The sequence below is a fragment of the Gavialis gangeticus genome, unplaced genomic scaffold, assembly GCF_001723915.1.
Source record: "Gavialis gangeticus isolate Ggan-Ray unplaced genomic scaffold, GavGan_comp1, whole genome shotgun sequence".
NCBI classification, from domain to species: domain Eukaryota; kingdom Metazoa; phylum Chordata; order Crocodylia; family Gavialidae; genus Gavialis; species Gavialis gangeticus.
In genome coordinates this window covers 56,681,447-56,696,988 of record NW_017729029.1, presented here as the reverse complement: position 1 = coordinate 56,696,988, position 15,542 = coordinate 56,681,447, and positions in this window count along the sequence as shown.

Sequence of the window (15,542 nt, the reverse complement as noted above, 5' to 3'; positions counted from 1 at the left end):
AAAAAAAAAAAAAAAAAAAAAAAAATCAATCTTAAGTTCCTATGGCTGGGCCTGATCTCTGCAGCAAAATCAAAGCCATTTAACTCAAGGCAGGCCCTCCAGTTCTTGCTCCTGGCATTGTGCCTTGCATTGTGGGTACAATTAAGCCTCTTGCTTCTTCTGCAGAGGATAGGACTAGGGAAAAAAAAAAAAAAAAAAAAAAAAAACATGTCAAGGCACAGGGCCAGATGCTCATCTGTTGTAAATCAGCGTAGCTCCATTAAAGTCAACAGAGTTATGTTGATATATCGTTGCCAAAGAGCGGGTCCCCTGTGGCCTTTCATATAGCATACACCATTATTGCTGCCCTCTCTCCTGAAGAGCACCAGAGAGGGATGGAGAAAGAGAAAGGTATAGGAGTCATCCAGATTCATAACCATTTGTAACCTAAGTTGATGTTCTCAAGATTTGGCCTCCTCCAAGATGGCCATTGAGAGGACAGGTTCATCACAGGGAGCGCTGCAGAAGGGACTGTGTTGCCCTGCTCAGCAGGACAGATGCGACAAGCAGGGATTCAATGGGTTTCTGGTCAGAGCTTATTGTTTTTCTATGTTTTATATCTGATCACTGGATGCATCTCTCTCCTTTGCCACTGCTGCATTTCAAGCAATAAAGAGGATTAGAGCTGTAATAATTTGCCTCCATGTCTTTCATAAAAACCTGGACTTTTCTGTCAAGCTTTGCTCTAAGAAGATAATAATTACACACACAAAAACCTGTGCTGGTACATCATAAGGTAAAAAGACGCTCTCCGTATGGTCACATTTGTTTTTGGGTAAATATGCGTGTTCCCTGTAATTCTACTTAAGTGCCAGGATATGATGGATTTCCACACCAGATTTTTTTTTCCTGTGCACAGTCTGAAAAGCCTTCATGCATAGAAAAGAACACACAATGTGAATAATGTGTACAGAACTGATTTTCCTCCCGATCTGGACTCTTGATGTATTTTTAACTAGCAGCAAAGAGTTTATTTGCTGATTATCAGAACACATAAATCTTTGGCCAAAGGTCCATGGTTAGTTTCTACACGGAGGAAGAAACTTGAGGCTGGTGCAGAGTCCTCTCTTATTTGAAAATGGCATACCATATTTCCTCATATATAACAAGCACTTTCCCCAAAAAACAGCTGCTGGGAATTAGTGTGCATTGTACGTGAGAAATACAGCAAGGGCAGTTTCACCTGGTTACAAGGCAAAAGTAAAAAGTAAAGTCTTCATGGGAGTCACCGAACAATGAGCAGGCCTGGCTCCCAGCTGCTGCTACTCAGTCATTTAGCACAAGGAAATAGCCTTTTTTATTTTTTCCATATTCTGCCTTTCAAAAAAGCTGTGGATTTTATTCCAGAGCATGTTGTATGCAAAAAAAGCGTATAAATCAAAAGGACAAAACCATTCAGATGTCAGGATGCCATACTTGAGTTCACTCATTCACCCAAACTGATGCGATTGCCTTTGATTCAAGACCAGCCACAGGATCCTACACGTGATGGAGGTTTAATCCCTGAGGTTTTATTCTATGCCCCCTAACTTGAAACAGTGGGTTTTTAATTTTAACCCACCATTTCAATTTTTCCATCAGGTTATGGTGAGGGAGCCAAGCCTTTTTTTTTTTGGTGTGCATGTCAAAGCCTGCCCATGGCTGGTGGGCGGGGGGGACACAGACTGCCAATAGGCTGAGCAGCCCCCAAGCTTCAGGGGACCCCAGTCCTTCCCTCCAAGGCAGCGGCACCCCCTGGGGCCACCCAAGTAGGCTGCCAGCAAATCAGGGGCTGCCCCAGCCAGGTTAGGGTCTGGGGAGAGTTGGATCAGGCTGCGGGAGAGGAGGGCAGACTCTGCCAAAAAGCTAAAAAAAAAAATAAAATAAAGGATCAGGTGCTTCACCACTTCTGCCTTCAGCAGTCACCTGCTGAAAGCAGAAGCAGTGAGGGTCCTGATCCTTTTTTTCTGCAGAGCCTGCCCACCCCTCCCACAGCTGGGGAGGTGTGCTGACAGCTGTAATGCTTTGTTGCAAACTAAACTACATCCAGATGTTTAGTTTGCAGTGATGCAAAGTCATTTAAAACCCCCAGAACTCTTGAACATGTCCAGTGCGATGCCATTAAGCCACACGAAGTGACATTTTTGCCACGTGTACATGTTAATGGCATCATGTGTACAAGTGCCCCTAGTGCCACAGGCAGCAGCACTTCTCAAAGGATACTGTAATAGTTGCTTCTCTCAACCCCGTTGGCTTTCTGAGACAAAACTGACAAGTTTAGGTCTGTCTTGTTTTTCACATGGAGATCCCTTCTCCGTCTCCCACTCCGGAAGTGCAGAATGCCTTAATGCTTTGAACCGCCTCCCCACGGCACCGCTACCATCGGTGCAAACGATAACAGGGCATATTTCAAGGGACAGCACCCAGGTCCACACAGTCTGGGGGACCGCCTGACACTGATGTAGGGGAAAAGAGTGTGGCAAGAACAGGATTTCTTACAGCTGTTTGGCTAGTTCCCATTTCCATCAAAAATACAACCCTGTTTTGAAGCACTGACAGTTTCTGCTCCCCAAGACCATCGAGGCATGGAAAGGCATGACACTCTGGAAGGGCTCGAGCTGGACTGAATCGTGAACAATGGCTCAGGCCTTCTCTGTGTGACCCACGCTCTCCTCCAGGGACAAAGTCCACCTCAGTCAGGGATCCACCAACAAGCTGACATTTTCTGGCACCCATGGAGTATAATTAGGATCCTCCGAGCCTCAACATTTCTCTCTCTCTTGCCCTTGAGATTTATGTTGGAGCTTATCCGTACTCATTTGGCTCTTACCTCAGCTATAGTTTTTACCCAACCGCCCCTTTTAACTCTCCACACCACCGCATGATTAGGGCACATTGCACCTGAGACATGACCATTTCCAGGAAGAAGGCAGAAAGCTAGTCCTAGGAGCATCCGGGGGAGAGAGGAGCACAAGCCCTATATGAAAATCTCACCATGAGCAGGGGAGTACAGGATGTCCCCGAGGAGTGCAAAATGGAGCACATCCTCCTAACACGAGCAGTATCACTTCAGTGATGCGCTCAGATTTTTTTGCCTTTGACACACTACTTTAAAACCCTAAATTTTGAAGCAGCAAGAGCAGGTTTGGCAAGTTCAAAGACCCGGATAATTCCTTACAATAAGGTTTGCATTTTTTTTTTTTTTATTAAAACAGCTACTTGCTCATTGTGCAGAGCAGTCTTTTGATTTCCCTGTCAGCTAATAGCAACAACAAACACCATTTCAGTGAAAATTAATTGCTATGATTAATGCTGCCGCGTTACTTGTTGATGGTAATGAACCAAGTTAAAGGTGCGTAAAAATCTAAAACACTCCTGCTTTTTCCCGGGCTTTAACTCCTCAGTCACTAACCAAGAGCACATCTGTCAAAGCCAGGCCCGGGACTGGGGAGAGAGAGGAGCAGGAGAAATGGGCATTGTGACAGTTTGTCACCTGCATGTCTTACCCGGCACAATCATGTATGGTGACCGTCTCGGGGCAGCGATTGACAAGCTTCCCGCAAGCCTCGGGAAAGCTAAATGAAATGGTCTCTTGTGTGTCGCAGATGAACTCTGCTCTCGGGGACGGCAGCGCAGATTCAGAGCGACTTAATGGAGTTACTGTGTTTTCACTCGAGTGAAAACAAAAAGAAGAATTTGGCCTGGTGTTTCCTTCTTAGTAAAACAATTTACTACTGTAAGCTCTTCCGATTGTGAAAGCAAAGCCACTTCTAAGCAGTTCCTGCTGTTTGGCTTGGGAAGCATTTCGTGTCCCGTCTCCTGACTGGTGGGCTCCTTCTCGAATAAAATGATGGCTCTGGATCCTTTTTTTTAAATGCATGTGAATGGAAAAAAAGAACGGCTCGCCACACTCCCGAGGCTGCAGAGCTCGGGCATTACTGCAACGTGCCATCTACTCACCGGGGACAGGCCTCTCCTAGCACTGAGAAGGCTCCCAGGAGACAAGTGACCTTCGGACGTCCTCCTTTCCCTTCCGGGAATGGAAAGGGGGAAGTGATCCATCAGGGAAAGACAAGGCAAAAAAGGGGGACAAAGAAAGCAGAGAAGGAAGGAGAAGAGACTTGAAAGAAAGAAATAGTGAGGAGTGCATACGGGAGTGAGAAAAAGAAGGGGACATACTCAAGAAGAAAAGAAATAGAGCTGCCTTCAGGATTTCCAAACTCTCTCAGAGCTTAAAGCAATAGTCTTTGTGCCTCTTGGACTTCCTCTCTGTATGATGAATGAACAGAGTCGGCAGAAACCTGCAGAGGATAAACCCAGAGCTATAACCTCTGTCCACATGTTGGATTTCTTGAGGGCTGCTTTGTGTTGCCTTACGCGGCAACATGTTGCGGTACAATAGCCAACGGGGCTCACGCTATTCCAGATGGACTCTAATGCCTTTTACAGTAACAGACCCATCACCTCTTTGTTTTATAACCTGTCCCTCTTGCTAATGCAGCTTTGTACCCTGCTTGCCCCTTTTACAACAACAGCTGTGATCTGGGCCGATGGCTGCAATGATTTTTCTGCCAGAACCACTCCCCCGCCCCACACACGCACACCAAATCCCTCTCTTAATCCCTCTGTTGAATGCTTGCTCTGTTTAGCACATATTCCCCAGCCAGGTTCCCTGCTCCCTGATTAATGACTTTATATTCGTCCACCCCGAACTACATTTTGCCAGCCACTTAAGGCAGGGATGTCAAACTCATCAGGCCTTGCAGGCCAGATGAATGGCGCGGGGCTGGTCCATGGGCTGGATCTTTGACCCTCCTGACCTAAAAGGCCCAAGCCCTGGTGAATTAGTTTGAATTGTGCCTGGTCGTTCCCTTTGCACAGTGACCAACAGTGAAACTGGAGGTTTGGAGCCAGATTCAGATCTCGCTTATCTCAGTGTAAATCTGAAGCAACTCCACCAGACTTAGAAGAATTGTTCCAGATTTGCAGCAGAAGGAACCGAAAGAAGAATCCAGCTCACTTTGTCAGGACCTTTATTCAAGCAATAGATACAAGGCAGCAAGTGAGGCAGAGGTCCTCAAATAGCCCCTCGGACACCTTCCCCTCCTGCATCTCTAAGATTTCCATCCATGGCTATTGTTTCATACTGCCCTTGGCTTTCAATCTAAAGCCTTCTAATCCCTCCCCTTCCTTTACCTTTTGCCTTAGTTGCACATCAGAGATTAACAGCATTGTGCAATGCTCTTTGAAACTCTAAGCGCCCTGCTGAATTTCCCTTATCTACCCTGGCAGTAATATCTTCAAAGGACTCCTGCAGGTTAGTTAAGTGTGACCTCCTCTAGCTTCAAGCTCAGCTTCCCAGAGAGCCCTTCACCCCATTGCTAGAGATGAGAGGAAGAGCATCGGGAAGATGGGCACAAGGAGCAGCATTGGTGCCATCCGGAAACCAGCAGCTGAGAGATGTGCCTGTTCCACCCTGGCAACTTCTTAAAGTTACACTTTCCAGACAGCTTCGCTGTCTTCTGATGAAGAACCTGACTTTACATGGATCCACGGGAAACCTTTGTCGTGTCAACTGACTGCTATGACCCAGGAAGCAGAAGTCAAAGCTTTCCAGATAGCATGGAGTTGGAGTGCAAGCCGAATGCCTTCTTCTGCATTCGGTCATCATCCCCCCCAAAATGAATAGCTGTAGGCTGGTCATTTCTAATGCTTTGTCCCCTTCATCCATGGGTTTGTTTTAAATCATAGACTCTCCAAGACAGCATCAATGTGCTCTTCCACTAACCTCCCAAGTGCATCAGTCATCTCCATCATTTCTCTCTGGGGCAGGAACTCTTTCTGTTCTGGATGTGTGCAGCACAATAAGGGGTCCTTGGCACAATAATATAAACAGCAACGATATTGGCTGACAGTCGTAAGCCTTCTGGGTAAGCCCCTAGCTGCCCAGGTGGCAGGAGGATATTTAAAAGGGGTAGGGGTGTATCCATCAGTTTTCAGAAGCTTGTGGTTAAAACTAATTTGAGCCCTACCTCTGTTATTACCATTGAAGACTAGCAACCAGACCTAGCAGAAAACGGGCTGGGCATGGAAATTTAGTTGCACTGGTGTTCCTAAAATAGGGCCACATGTCCCATGGCTGCCATGTGGGCGTGCAGGACTGGGACATGCGGAGAGCCAGTATCAGTGTACTACGCCCAGAGGGCAGGTGCAGTAACTGTTCCTGCAGCGCAGAGGAACTGCACCTACGTACCCAGAGACATATCGCGGCAGGAGGAGGTGGGGCTGTGGCACAGCTCCTTTAGGATATTTATTTATTTTCAAAGGTGTAGCAAGCTCATTCAGCGTGCAGGCCTGGGGGGAAGCTCAGTGAAGGCAGCTCCTACTGCTGTTGCTGCTGCTGTAGCAGGGTTGGCTTGGCTGGCTGCAGCCCCATAGCGCAGGATCGCTGGAAGCTGCCCTTGGCGCCCCATTCTCCACCCCCCAATATGCTATTGGGTTGCAGGGCTGCACCTGCTGTAGCTCCCCAGGGTGGGGGACACACCGTTCAGCTTGCACCCTGTTCCCACATACGCAGCTGGGTATGGGGCTGCATCTATGGTTGAGCAGCGCAGGCCTCCCCTGCCATGACAAAGACTTCTGGGTGGGGGGTGTACATTTTGGCACCCCCTCAAAATCAGTGCCCAGGGCTGCCCCGTTCATCCCCGCTCCGTTATGCTACTGCTTGTTTGATCGTGGCTGACATTTCCTCTAGACCCAGATTCATCTTCCCTGCTCCTAATCAACTTGTGCTTGAAACCCAGACTTCAAACTGCGTCCCAGGCATGAATCACGAGTTGTGTGCCCGACCGTCAGCCGGACTTGCTCACACACACTGGAGCCCCTCCCCACCACAGGGCATCCAGAAGCCTTTGAGATCAGTGTTACAATGTGCCAAGTCTGTATTTTAATTCCACTTCCACTTGCAAGGAGCAGAATTTCCCTTTGCTCGGCACTGTCTGCTCCCTCACAGTGCACCTTGCTGTGTTTCCATTCACACATCATATCTTGCTGGTTTCTCATTTACATCACAATGCGCCGCATTGCTGTTTACACTGAGCTGCACAAAGGTATGTTTTACATCTCACTGTGGTGTGATCATTAACATCACACTGCTGGCCCCAGGGAGCTCCATGACTGTACTCAGACCCATCTGTCCTGTGTTCCCAGCAGGGGATCCCCTCCAGGCCTGCATATTTGGCAGGTGACAATTCGAAAGGTGCAAAATACTATGTCAGACAGAATATGGTACTTTAAATGGTGATCTATTATAGGAACCTGTCTATTGCTTTGTACATCACTTATTTAAAGAGACAGTCTATTCAGACACCAAGATGCAGGACATGTTCTGTCAGCTTGAAAGCTGGTAGCTACCCTTCAAGCCACTCTGCAGCGTTCTCAGGCAACAGAGGCAGCAAGAAGATAAAGTACACCAGCTACAGCGATATGCTTGAATGGGCTTTGCTGTGCTCATTATAGTTATATAGGTTTGCATTTTGCAAAAATTACAAGTTCCCTCCACAGCAACTGGGACGGTGCACAGAACATGTGGAATCGGGTGGTAACGCCTACAACTTAATGCACAGAGCAATGCAACCAAACTACTCCAGAACTTGTCCATTTTGGGGTGGAAAGGAAAGGATAACCAAACCACTTCGACAGCTGAATCACCATGTTCCAGAGGCATTCCCCACGCAGGACCTACCTTGCCCGTTCCATGGGGGGAAATGGGATATGCATGGACAGATGAACACAGACAACATTGGTACACGAATGGAAGATTTCTAAGGGTTCCAGTTGCTGCGGGGATGGGATTTAAGATGAAGAAAGTTATGAATAACCTGAATCTGACATCTGTTCTCACATCTCTGTAACATGTAAGGCCAGAAGTACCAGTTCTTGGTTGCGCACACACACAGCTCTCACGTATATTATTCCTTCAGGTACATTAGGCCACATTTTTCAAGCTCACCTTTTTTAGGTCCATGGGCTGAAATGCTAAAACCCACAGCTCTTTGCCTGTAAGTGCAAGAGCAGAATTCAACTCACTTTCTGCCCTCCACACATCTGCACGTGGGGGAGCGATACCTTGATCTGCACTGCTGGGAAATGCATCTTTGTCTTGCTAGCTACAGATTCATCCCCATCACATCACACAGCAGGAGTTCAAAAGTTCAGCTTGAGCTTGAAAATTATTGGGTTCTATTAACAGGAGGCTACAACAAAGGGGAGAGAAAGAGGAAGAAAAATGCTAGTGGGAGAATAAATACCACATTTTGCACTTTATGATGCCCCATTTGCTACTCCCAAGCTGTACTGGGTGCAAGAACAAGACTGGATTTATCCACTGATAAATCAAGGAGTTACCTGTGCCAGGCTGGCTTTGAGTAGGGTCTTCCAGCCTGTGATGTACAACATAGGCTGACCCTTAGCTGGGAAAATAAAGAATCATGGCTGCTCTTCTGATGAATTTTGGACAGGAAGAAACATAAGTATAAATTATGGGCATCTGGTGGAAGAAGGTTGCTTAGGGAACCTGGCCAGGATTTAAGTGACTAGTGTCTTTGGATGCCCAGCTTGAAACACATGGCAAAGCCTGATTTCCTGAAGGTGGATGTTTACAAACATCAGGTGGGTCAAGAAGGCCAACCAGAAACTAAGCACTAGTCCCTTTTGAAAAACCTTGGCCCCTGTGAACCCAAGAACTAGTCTGTGAGCTGCAACGTCTTGGCCTCAGTCACATCGGGGGGGTGTCTACACAAGCCACTTACTGTGCATTGGCCTAATAACACTGCACAGTAGCATATCGCAGCAAAAACCGTGCTAATAGCCTACCGTGCAGTGTTATTAGGTTAATGCACAGTAAGCAGCACTAAATAACTGTGCACCGGTGTTACTGTGTAGTACCTTTAAGTACTGTGTATTTAGTTAGTGCTTCATTAAGGAAGTACTAAACTAAATGCACAGTGTCTAAGGCACATTAATGAATGTGTAGGCGTGCCCAGTGTGACCCAATCACCCCTTCATAAGTCAGGTGTCTTATGAGGAAGTAGCTCCCTAACCCCCGTCACCCACCACTGGCCATGAAGTCTACAAATAGAGGCAAAAGATGCACCCAACCCCCTCCTCCCCCCGCCTTTGTATCCTTTGATGCAGAAATAAAGCAGAAAAGGAAAATTCCACTCTATGTCCCTTCTTCTCTGCAAGTTGAGTTAAATATCTGTGGCACCAGTTGCAATAAAAATACGGGGGAAAAATGTAGCAGCCCATGGTTAAAATAAAAATCTCTCTTGATTTTAGTCTTCAGGTCCCTTTGCCTCCTCTGCCCCTGTTCCCAGGTAACATAGCAACAGAAATCAGGACTCGTAGTAGAGACGATATCTTTTATTAGACCAACTTTTTTTGCAAAAATCTTGTTGGTCTAATAAAAGATACCATCTCTACCACAAGTCCTGATTGCTTTTTCCTCTAAACCAATACGGCTACAACCTGGATACCGGACACGTAGCAATAGAATATGCACTTGTGAAGTATCCCTCATCCAAATACCTTACTACTACTGTGCATGAAATAAGTCAAAAACTGCTGCAGACAAGCGGGAAAATTAAAAGTGTGGTTCCTTGTAATCATTCTTTAGATCTGCTCTATGAGCCCAATATAATGCTGGATAAAGTTAATAGAAACACTCCCAGTAAATTCATTGACCACTGAATCAGGTCCCAAGGGGTTTATTACATGAGTAACAGATGCATATTATTTTTTGCAGCCTGTGAAGTCCATGTTCATTACCTTAACTAGTCCTAACAATATTCTGAACATAAAAGAACAGCCATGCCCAATGAGTCCAATGGCCAGTCAGCCAGGGATTGGCAAGTAATTATTCATTTTGATCAGGTGACCTCTTATACAACAGGGTGACTATGGAGTCTCCCAGTAAGAATGTAAGGACTTTAAGTACTTAATTACTTTAAGTATTTAAGTAATGCTCTTCCACAGGACTCAGAGTTTTTGCTTAACACCATCTACTTGAGCATTTATAGAGCACAGCTTGGCTGGCTATACCTCCTAGGATGATACCCTCCAGGATTATGCAGAGCAGTGGCTAACATTAACTAAACCACTGTTGAGTTTAATATAATCATATACTGGGAGATACATTTTGGATAGGAAATAAATATACTGGATGCTCAAATGTTAATTTTCTAAATTCTTTGGGTTTATCTTCAAATACTGTTGAACAAATATTTATTTTTTAAATGAAAACAGTATTGTTACACGAGGAGAAAAAAAAAATCACATCCCGCAACAGAGATTTTACCAAATCCTGTATGCAGTGTAGTCTCAGTAGAGAATCCAAGTTTAATATATGTGCAAGAAGAAAGTAAGTAATGACCAGCTATCACAACATTTATGCTCCCCTTGTTTCCTTTATTCACCTGAGCCGTTGTGGTTAGTTATGCATATAACCATATCTCCTCCCTGTCTTTATCCTAACGGAAAGAAACACCCCGCCTGCATTCAGTGGGAACAGCATTGGGCCCATAGGCACTCTGGGCAGAATAGGGCCCCGTGCATCCATATATTTATCCTCAGCCCCCCGTGACATGAATAAGCCTCACCACTGCTACCTAAGGATGCAGGTTTCCTCTTGAATCATTAAGGCTTCTCAGTTTCCTCAGTGAAATATTAAAAACTGGATACCTTTCACCAAAGCAGGCTTTTAAAGGTGTCGGTATACCCATTTAACAAATCTCTGCTCTCAGTGATTAGGACCATAGCTCAACACGACTGGCTGTACACAGGACTGGAGCAGATTCTAGCCCTGCAGGGAAGAAGCTGTTTGCAACCAGCAGGGTTTTCCTTGCGCTGTAACATTTAGGATTTGGGCTTTCTGCGAGCACTCGGAGAACCTAAGGGACCAGGGCTGAGGGAGCGCTGTGGGTCTACCGAGGAGATCGGTGGAATTGGCAGAGGGGAGCACCATCTGCTGCCAAAATGCTGACACTGCAGCAGGTAGCATGAGCCGCAATTTGAGTCAAACCTTTCTGCTCTGGGATCTGTGGGATTCCCAACTACTTTTGCATTTTATTTCCATGCAAGAGCAGATCTGATTAGTTATTTATGCTGAATTTCTACTAGGCCTGTTTAAAGAGCCTTTAAAAATCCCTTCCAAAAGTTGATCATTAACACTGTAAATAAATAGCATCAATTACACAGTAAATGTGATATAACTAACTTAGCAGTATTAAAATGTGGATGTTCCTGTTGTTCACATAAATGCCTAATCCTTTTCTGAATCCTACTAATCTCCTGGCCTCAATTAAAGCTTGTAACAATATGCAGGCTAGGTTAATCATGTGCATTGTTTTAAAAACCCTGATGGCCTTAATCAATTTTAAATGTCTTGCCTCTCAGTCTCATTGAATGTCCCCTTGAGGAAGGGTAAACAGGAAACCTAGTTACAAGCATTACAGAATTCATTTTCCTACATTTTAATATTGAGCACATTCCTCTGGTCTCCTCCCTAAAACTAATCTATTCTTTGCAGTTTCTTTTCACATGGAAGCATTTCCTGAAGCCTTGAACGGAGGTTTCATCCTATTGATCCCATTCTCACTACTGCTCATGAATGTAGTAACATACTTCATCCTTCCCTAGCTGAATATTTTCATTTGCAGGCCTTATGTCTCCCATATGATCTGCTTAGATGTGCAGACCTTTCTTCCTTGCATTTATCTGAGTGATGTTACCATTGTTGCATCATTACCCCAGCATCCTGAAAGCACCATTTTAAGTTTAATGCGGGGATAGTTTCTCCTTTTATGTAATAAGAAAAACAACCCTGGTTATGTTACTTTGCACGCGGTTTTTATTTGGACAGCATCAATTTGCAGCTCAACACTGACAAAATCTAACAGTGAAGCTAATAGTTGATTACATAAAAGAAAGAACGAAAAAGTCCTGGAAAGGTGGCAAACAAACAGATGGATGAAGAACAGCTTGACTCATCCAGACTAGTTCTTTCAAGTCCTAGTCCACAAATCATTTGAGCAAGCCATGCAAGCTAAAAAGTCCAGATTGTTGTAAGTATCATGAGTCGTGACAGCAACTTCGCACCAGTTCTCACTCCAAAATTAGATGTCAACCTATGTGCAACTGAACTGAGACGTTTCAGACAAATAGGAAACACAGGTAGCAGTTTCAAAGATGGCTAAAGGCACCCAATTCCCTTTAAAATCGATGCGAGTCAGGAACCTATCTATCTTCACAGTGGGTTTTAGAATGGTGTAAGGGATTAACACCTGGATTTTATTCAGCCTTATATGGTGAAGAGTGGCACGATGCTATGTAAAAGAAGAACAGGGATTTGAATTCGAAAACACTACAAAATAACACTTTCCCTTGCGTAGCTCAGGCCACAAGGATCTCTCATCGCCATACCAAATACCTTAAGTGCCTTCTTGCACTGCAGCAATATGAGGTCCAAGCTGGTATGTGCTTTCACAATATAAATAAAGGTGGCACACTGACCTCTGTTTATAGACTGGCTCACTAGCACATCTGACTTATTTGTACAGGAGCTGATTTATCCCATCTAGCACCAATTAACCCGCATGTTACATTTCCTGTTTACTTGTCTTGCCTGTACAGCTTCGTGATGACACTGCATAGCCCATGTACCTTCTGGAGGACCCCAGGTACATGCTGTGCCCCTAGCTGCCTACTGAATTATGCTCCTCGGGGAATTCTCTCCCAGACACAGAAAACAAAGGAAGGAAGCTTGAAGTAATAGGAAATTACTGTCAAAAAAATCCTGGAGAAGTATTGAAAAGGGGACAGAGTAACATGTTCAGAAGTAGGGAAATGACTCTGGAGCCTCTAGGCTAGATGACAAAAGGACTTTGGCATTTAACATGACAACTAGGTGCCTAAATCCAATTCCTGCATGTATTAAGGCCTTGTTACACATTCAATCTATGCAGCACTTGGAGCTCTTTTAACTAGTGCCATAGCAAGGAAGTTTGGCGCCCGGGGCAAGCCTGCAGTGGCAGCCTGCCCTCATCTCATGCACAAGTCTGGGCGGCACATGCCCCGCCCATGCTTGCCCAGGGTGCATGCAGTGACAGGAGCCACCACCTTCCCCATGCCCCCCAGGACAAGCCACTTGTGGCTCCATTGCACTGCACTGGCTGAGCAGCACCTGTGCCCCCCAGCCCCCTTCCTCCCTCACCAGGGGGTCTCTACCTGCTCCCCCGCCACACCCCTTCCCTCCCCAACAGACTCACCAGCCAGATGCTGCCCTCCAAGCTGCTGGGCTGGCCGTGTGCATGCTGTGGCTGTGCGCATGCACACAGCATTTATTGGCCATATCAGCCAAAATTTTTAAACGTTTTTAACAAAATATCAATTCACAACTCGCCCGTTGGCATCCCTTCACTTCGGTGCCCAAAGCAGTTGCCCCGCTCACCCCTCCCTTGCTGTGGTACTGCTCTTAACCTCTGGATTGTCCACACACGAGATGCTGCAGACATGCGGGGACGCGACTCTGATGCACTGCAATTCCAGCATGTTAGAGCAGACTCAGATCGAGTCTGCTAATTAGCGCGCTCCAGCAGCCTCTGCCTCCCATGTATTCAATGTCCTAGTGCTTCAAAATGGCGGCGGAGGCGCTTTAATTATAGCTCATTAACTAAACCTTATTCAAAGTGCCCCCGCTACCATTTTGAAGTGTGGAGCACTGAGTACACATGACGCCTGTGGGCGCTTTAAGTAGACTGGCTCTGAAAGCACTCTCCTACCCCTGCAGCACATGTAAAGATGCCCATTAACACCCGAGACTAGTTTTACACACATTTAGGCATCTTAAAAAGTTACTCCACTCCAGGGTAGATTTCTCTCTGACCCATGTTACCCAGTTCATGTTCCATTAACGTGTGGCCATTCCCCACAGATGAGCCACCTAAGTTGCAGTCCTCCAGCATCCCAGGATGCAGTGTCCCCTCCACAACCCTCCTGTTCTGTGTGGACCAACTTCCCACCCCCTGAACTCTACTGCCCAGGGGGAGGTTCTGGCACCAAGCCAACTCCACCTCCCCCCCCCGGGAGTGTGATCTTCCCACCCCAGGGATGCAACCCCATGCAAATAGGTCTGTAGTGGAAACTACAACTATAGCTCCTAGTCAGGCCTAGAAGCTCCAGCACTGGAAATTTTTCACTGCAGGTTAAACAAGCACTTGGCTGGGATGGGGTAGACAGCAACTTTCTTGCTATCAGCCAAGGGTTGGAGTAGAGATCCCTTCCATCCCCATTTTCTATGATTCTAGCAGCGCAGGAGTACATATCACCCAAGTCCTGCCCTTGAGCACAGCCACTTAGCTTATGCAAAGCACATGTTAACACAGCTACTCTGCTTCCAGTTTGGGCACTTGGGTGTGCAAAACTCACCTCAGGTGTCTCTGTATGGTACCCTCTTGCACAGTAGATATACATGCTGAAATACTTTTAAAACTTTGGTTCTTCAATTTTTTTTTTAAATGATAGCCTGCAGTCATGCAAGACCCTTTGAATACAAATAAAGTACATAAGGTACGTGCAGGACAATTGCACCTTGCTTTTTCTTGGTTGTGAAGACCACTTCTCACTGCAATATCTGCTCCTCCTAGGGCATCTTTGTGAGGCCCCGTTCTCAATAAAAGAGCTGCTTTCCACATGTAGAAAGTGTTGCTTCCAAGCCTTTGAGGGCTCCTTATTTTCCGCAGAACATGGTCTTTTAAAACCTAGTTTGCATTTTGTTTAAGGCTCAAAGTTTTGAACTTGTGAAGAAACCCCTGAGCAGATGAACTGATGCAACATAGTCTTCCTGACCCTACAGACACCAAAAAAAAAAAAAAAACCCCAACAAAAAAACCACAAACTTGCCCCTTCCCACAAATAATCTCCAAACTTGAAAAAGTCAAGTTCATTTCTTGCAATGACTTTACTTCACCTCACTTATCAGCTACATTACACAACTGTCACTTAGTTTGTTTAGATCACCTACCTTTGCTTAACTGGCCTCAACTAGTGGTTTCTTCAAAACACTAACACCTTTAAATAGCTACAAATTCTGCACAAGGAAATGAAGGATTTCAGTCTTCCTGGACAACTTTCAGGCATTGCAATTACCTTAGTTTGACTCCTTTGCATTAACATTACAAGGATGCTCCCACCGACATTTAAAATTAAAATAAGTGAATGTTTCTCATTTCAAGTGTGATGCTCATCTCCCGAGGCAACCAGAATTAATGCTGTTTAAAACTAGCATGCCCTTTGGAAGTGGATTTCATGCAAGTCTGAGTTAAATCAGTCACTGGCGTTCATTCCACATTCCTTCCACATCCTCAGTCCCCAGACACCGGCCCGTGCTGGAGCCGTGCAGTGTGTAATGTCCCAAGGACCGTCTCTGTGGCATTCAGCCATCAATGAAAAGGCTGCCCCCCAAAAAT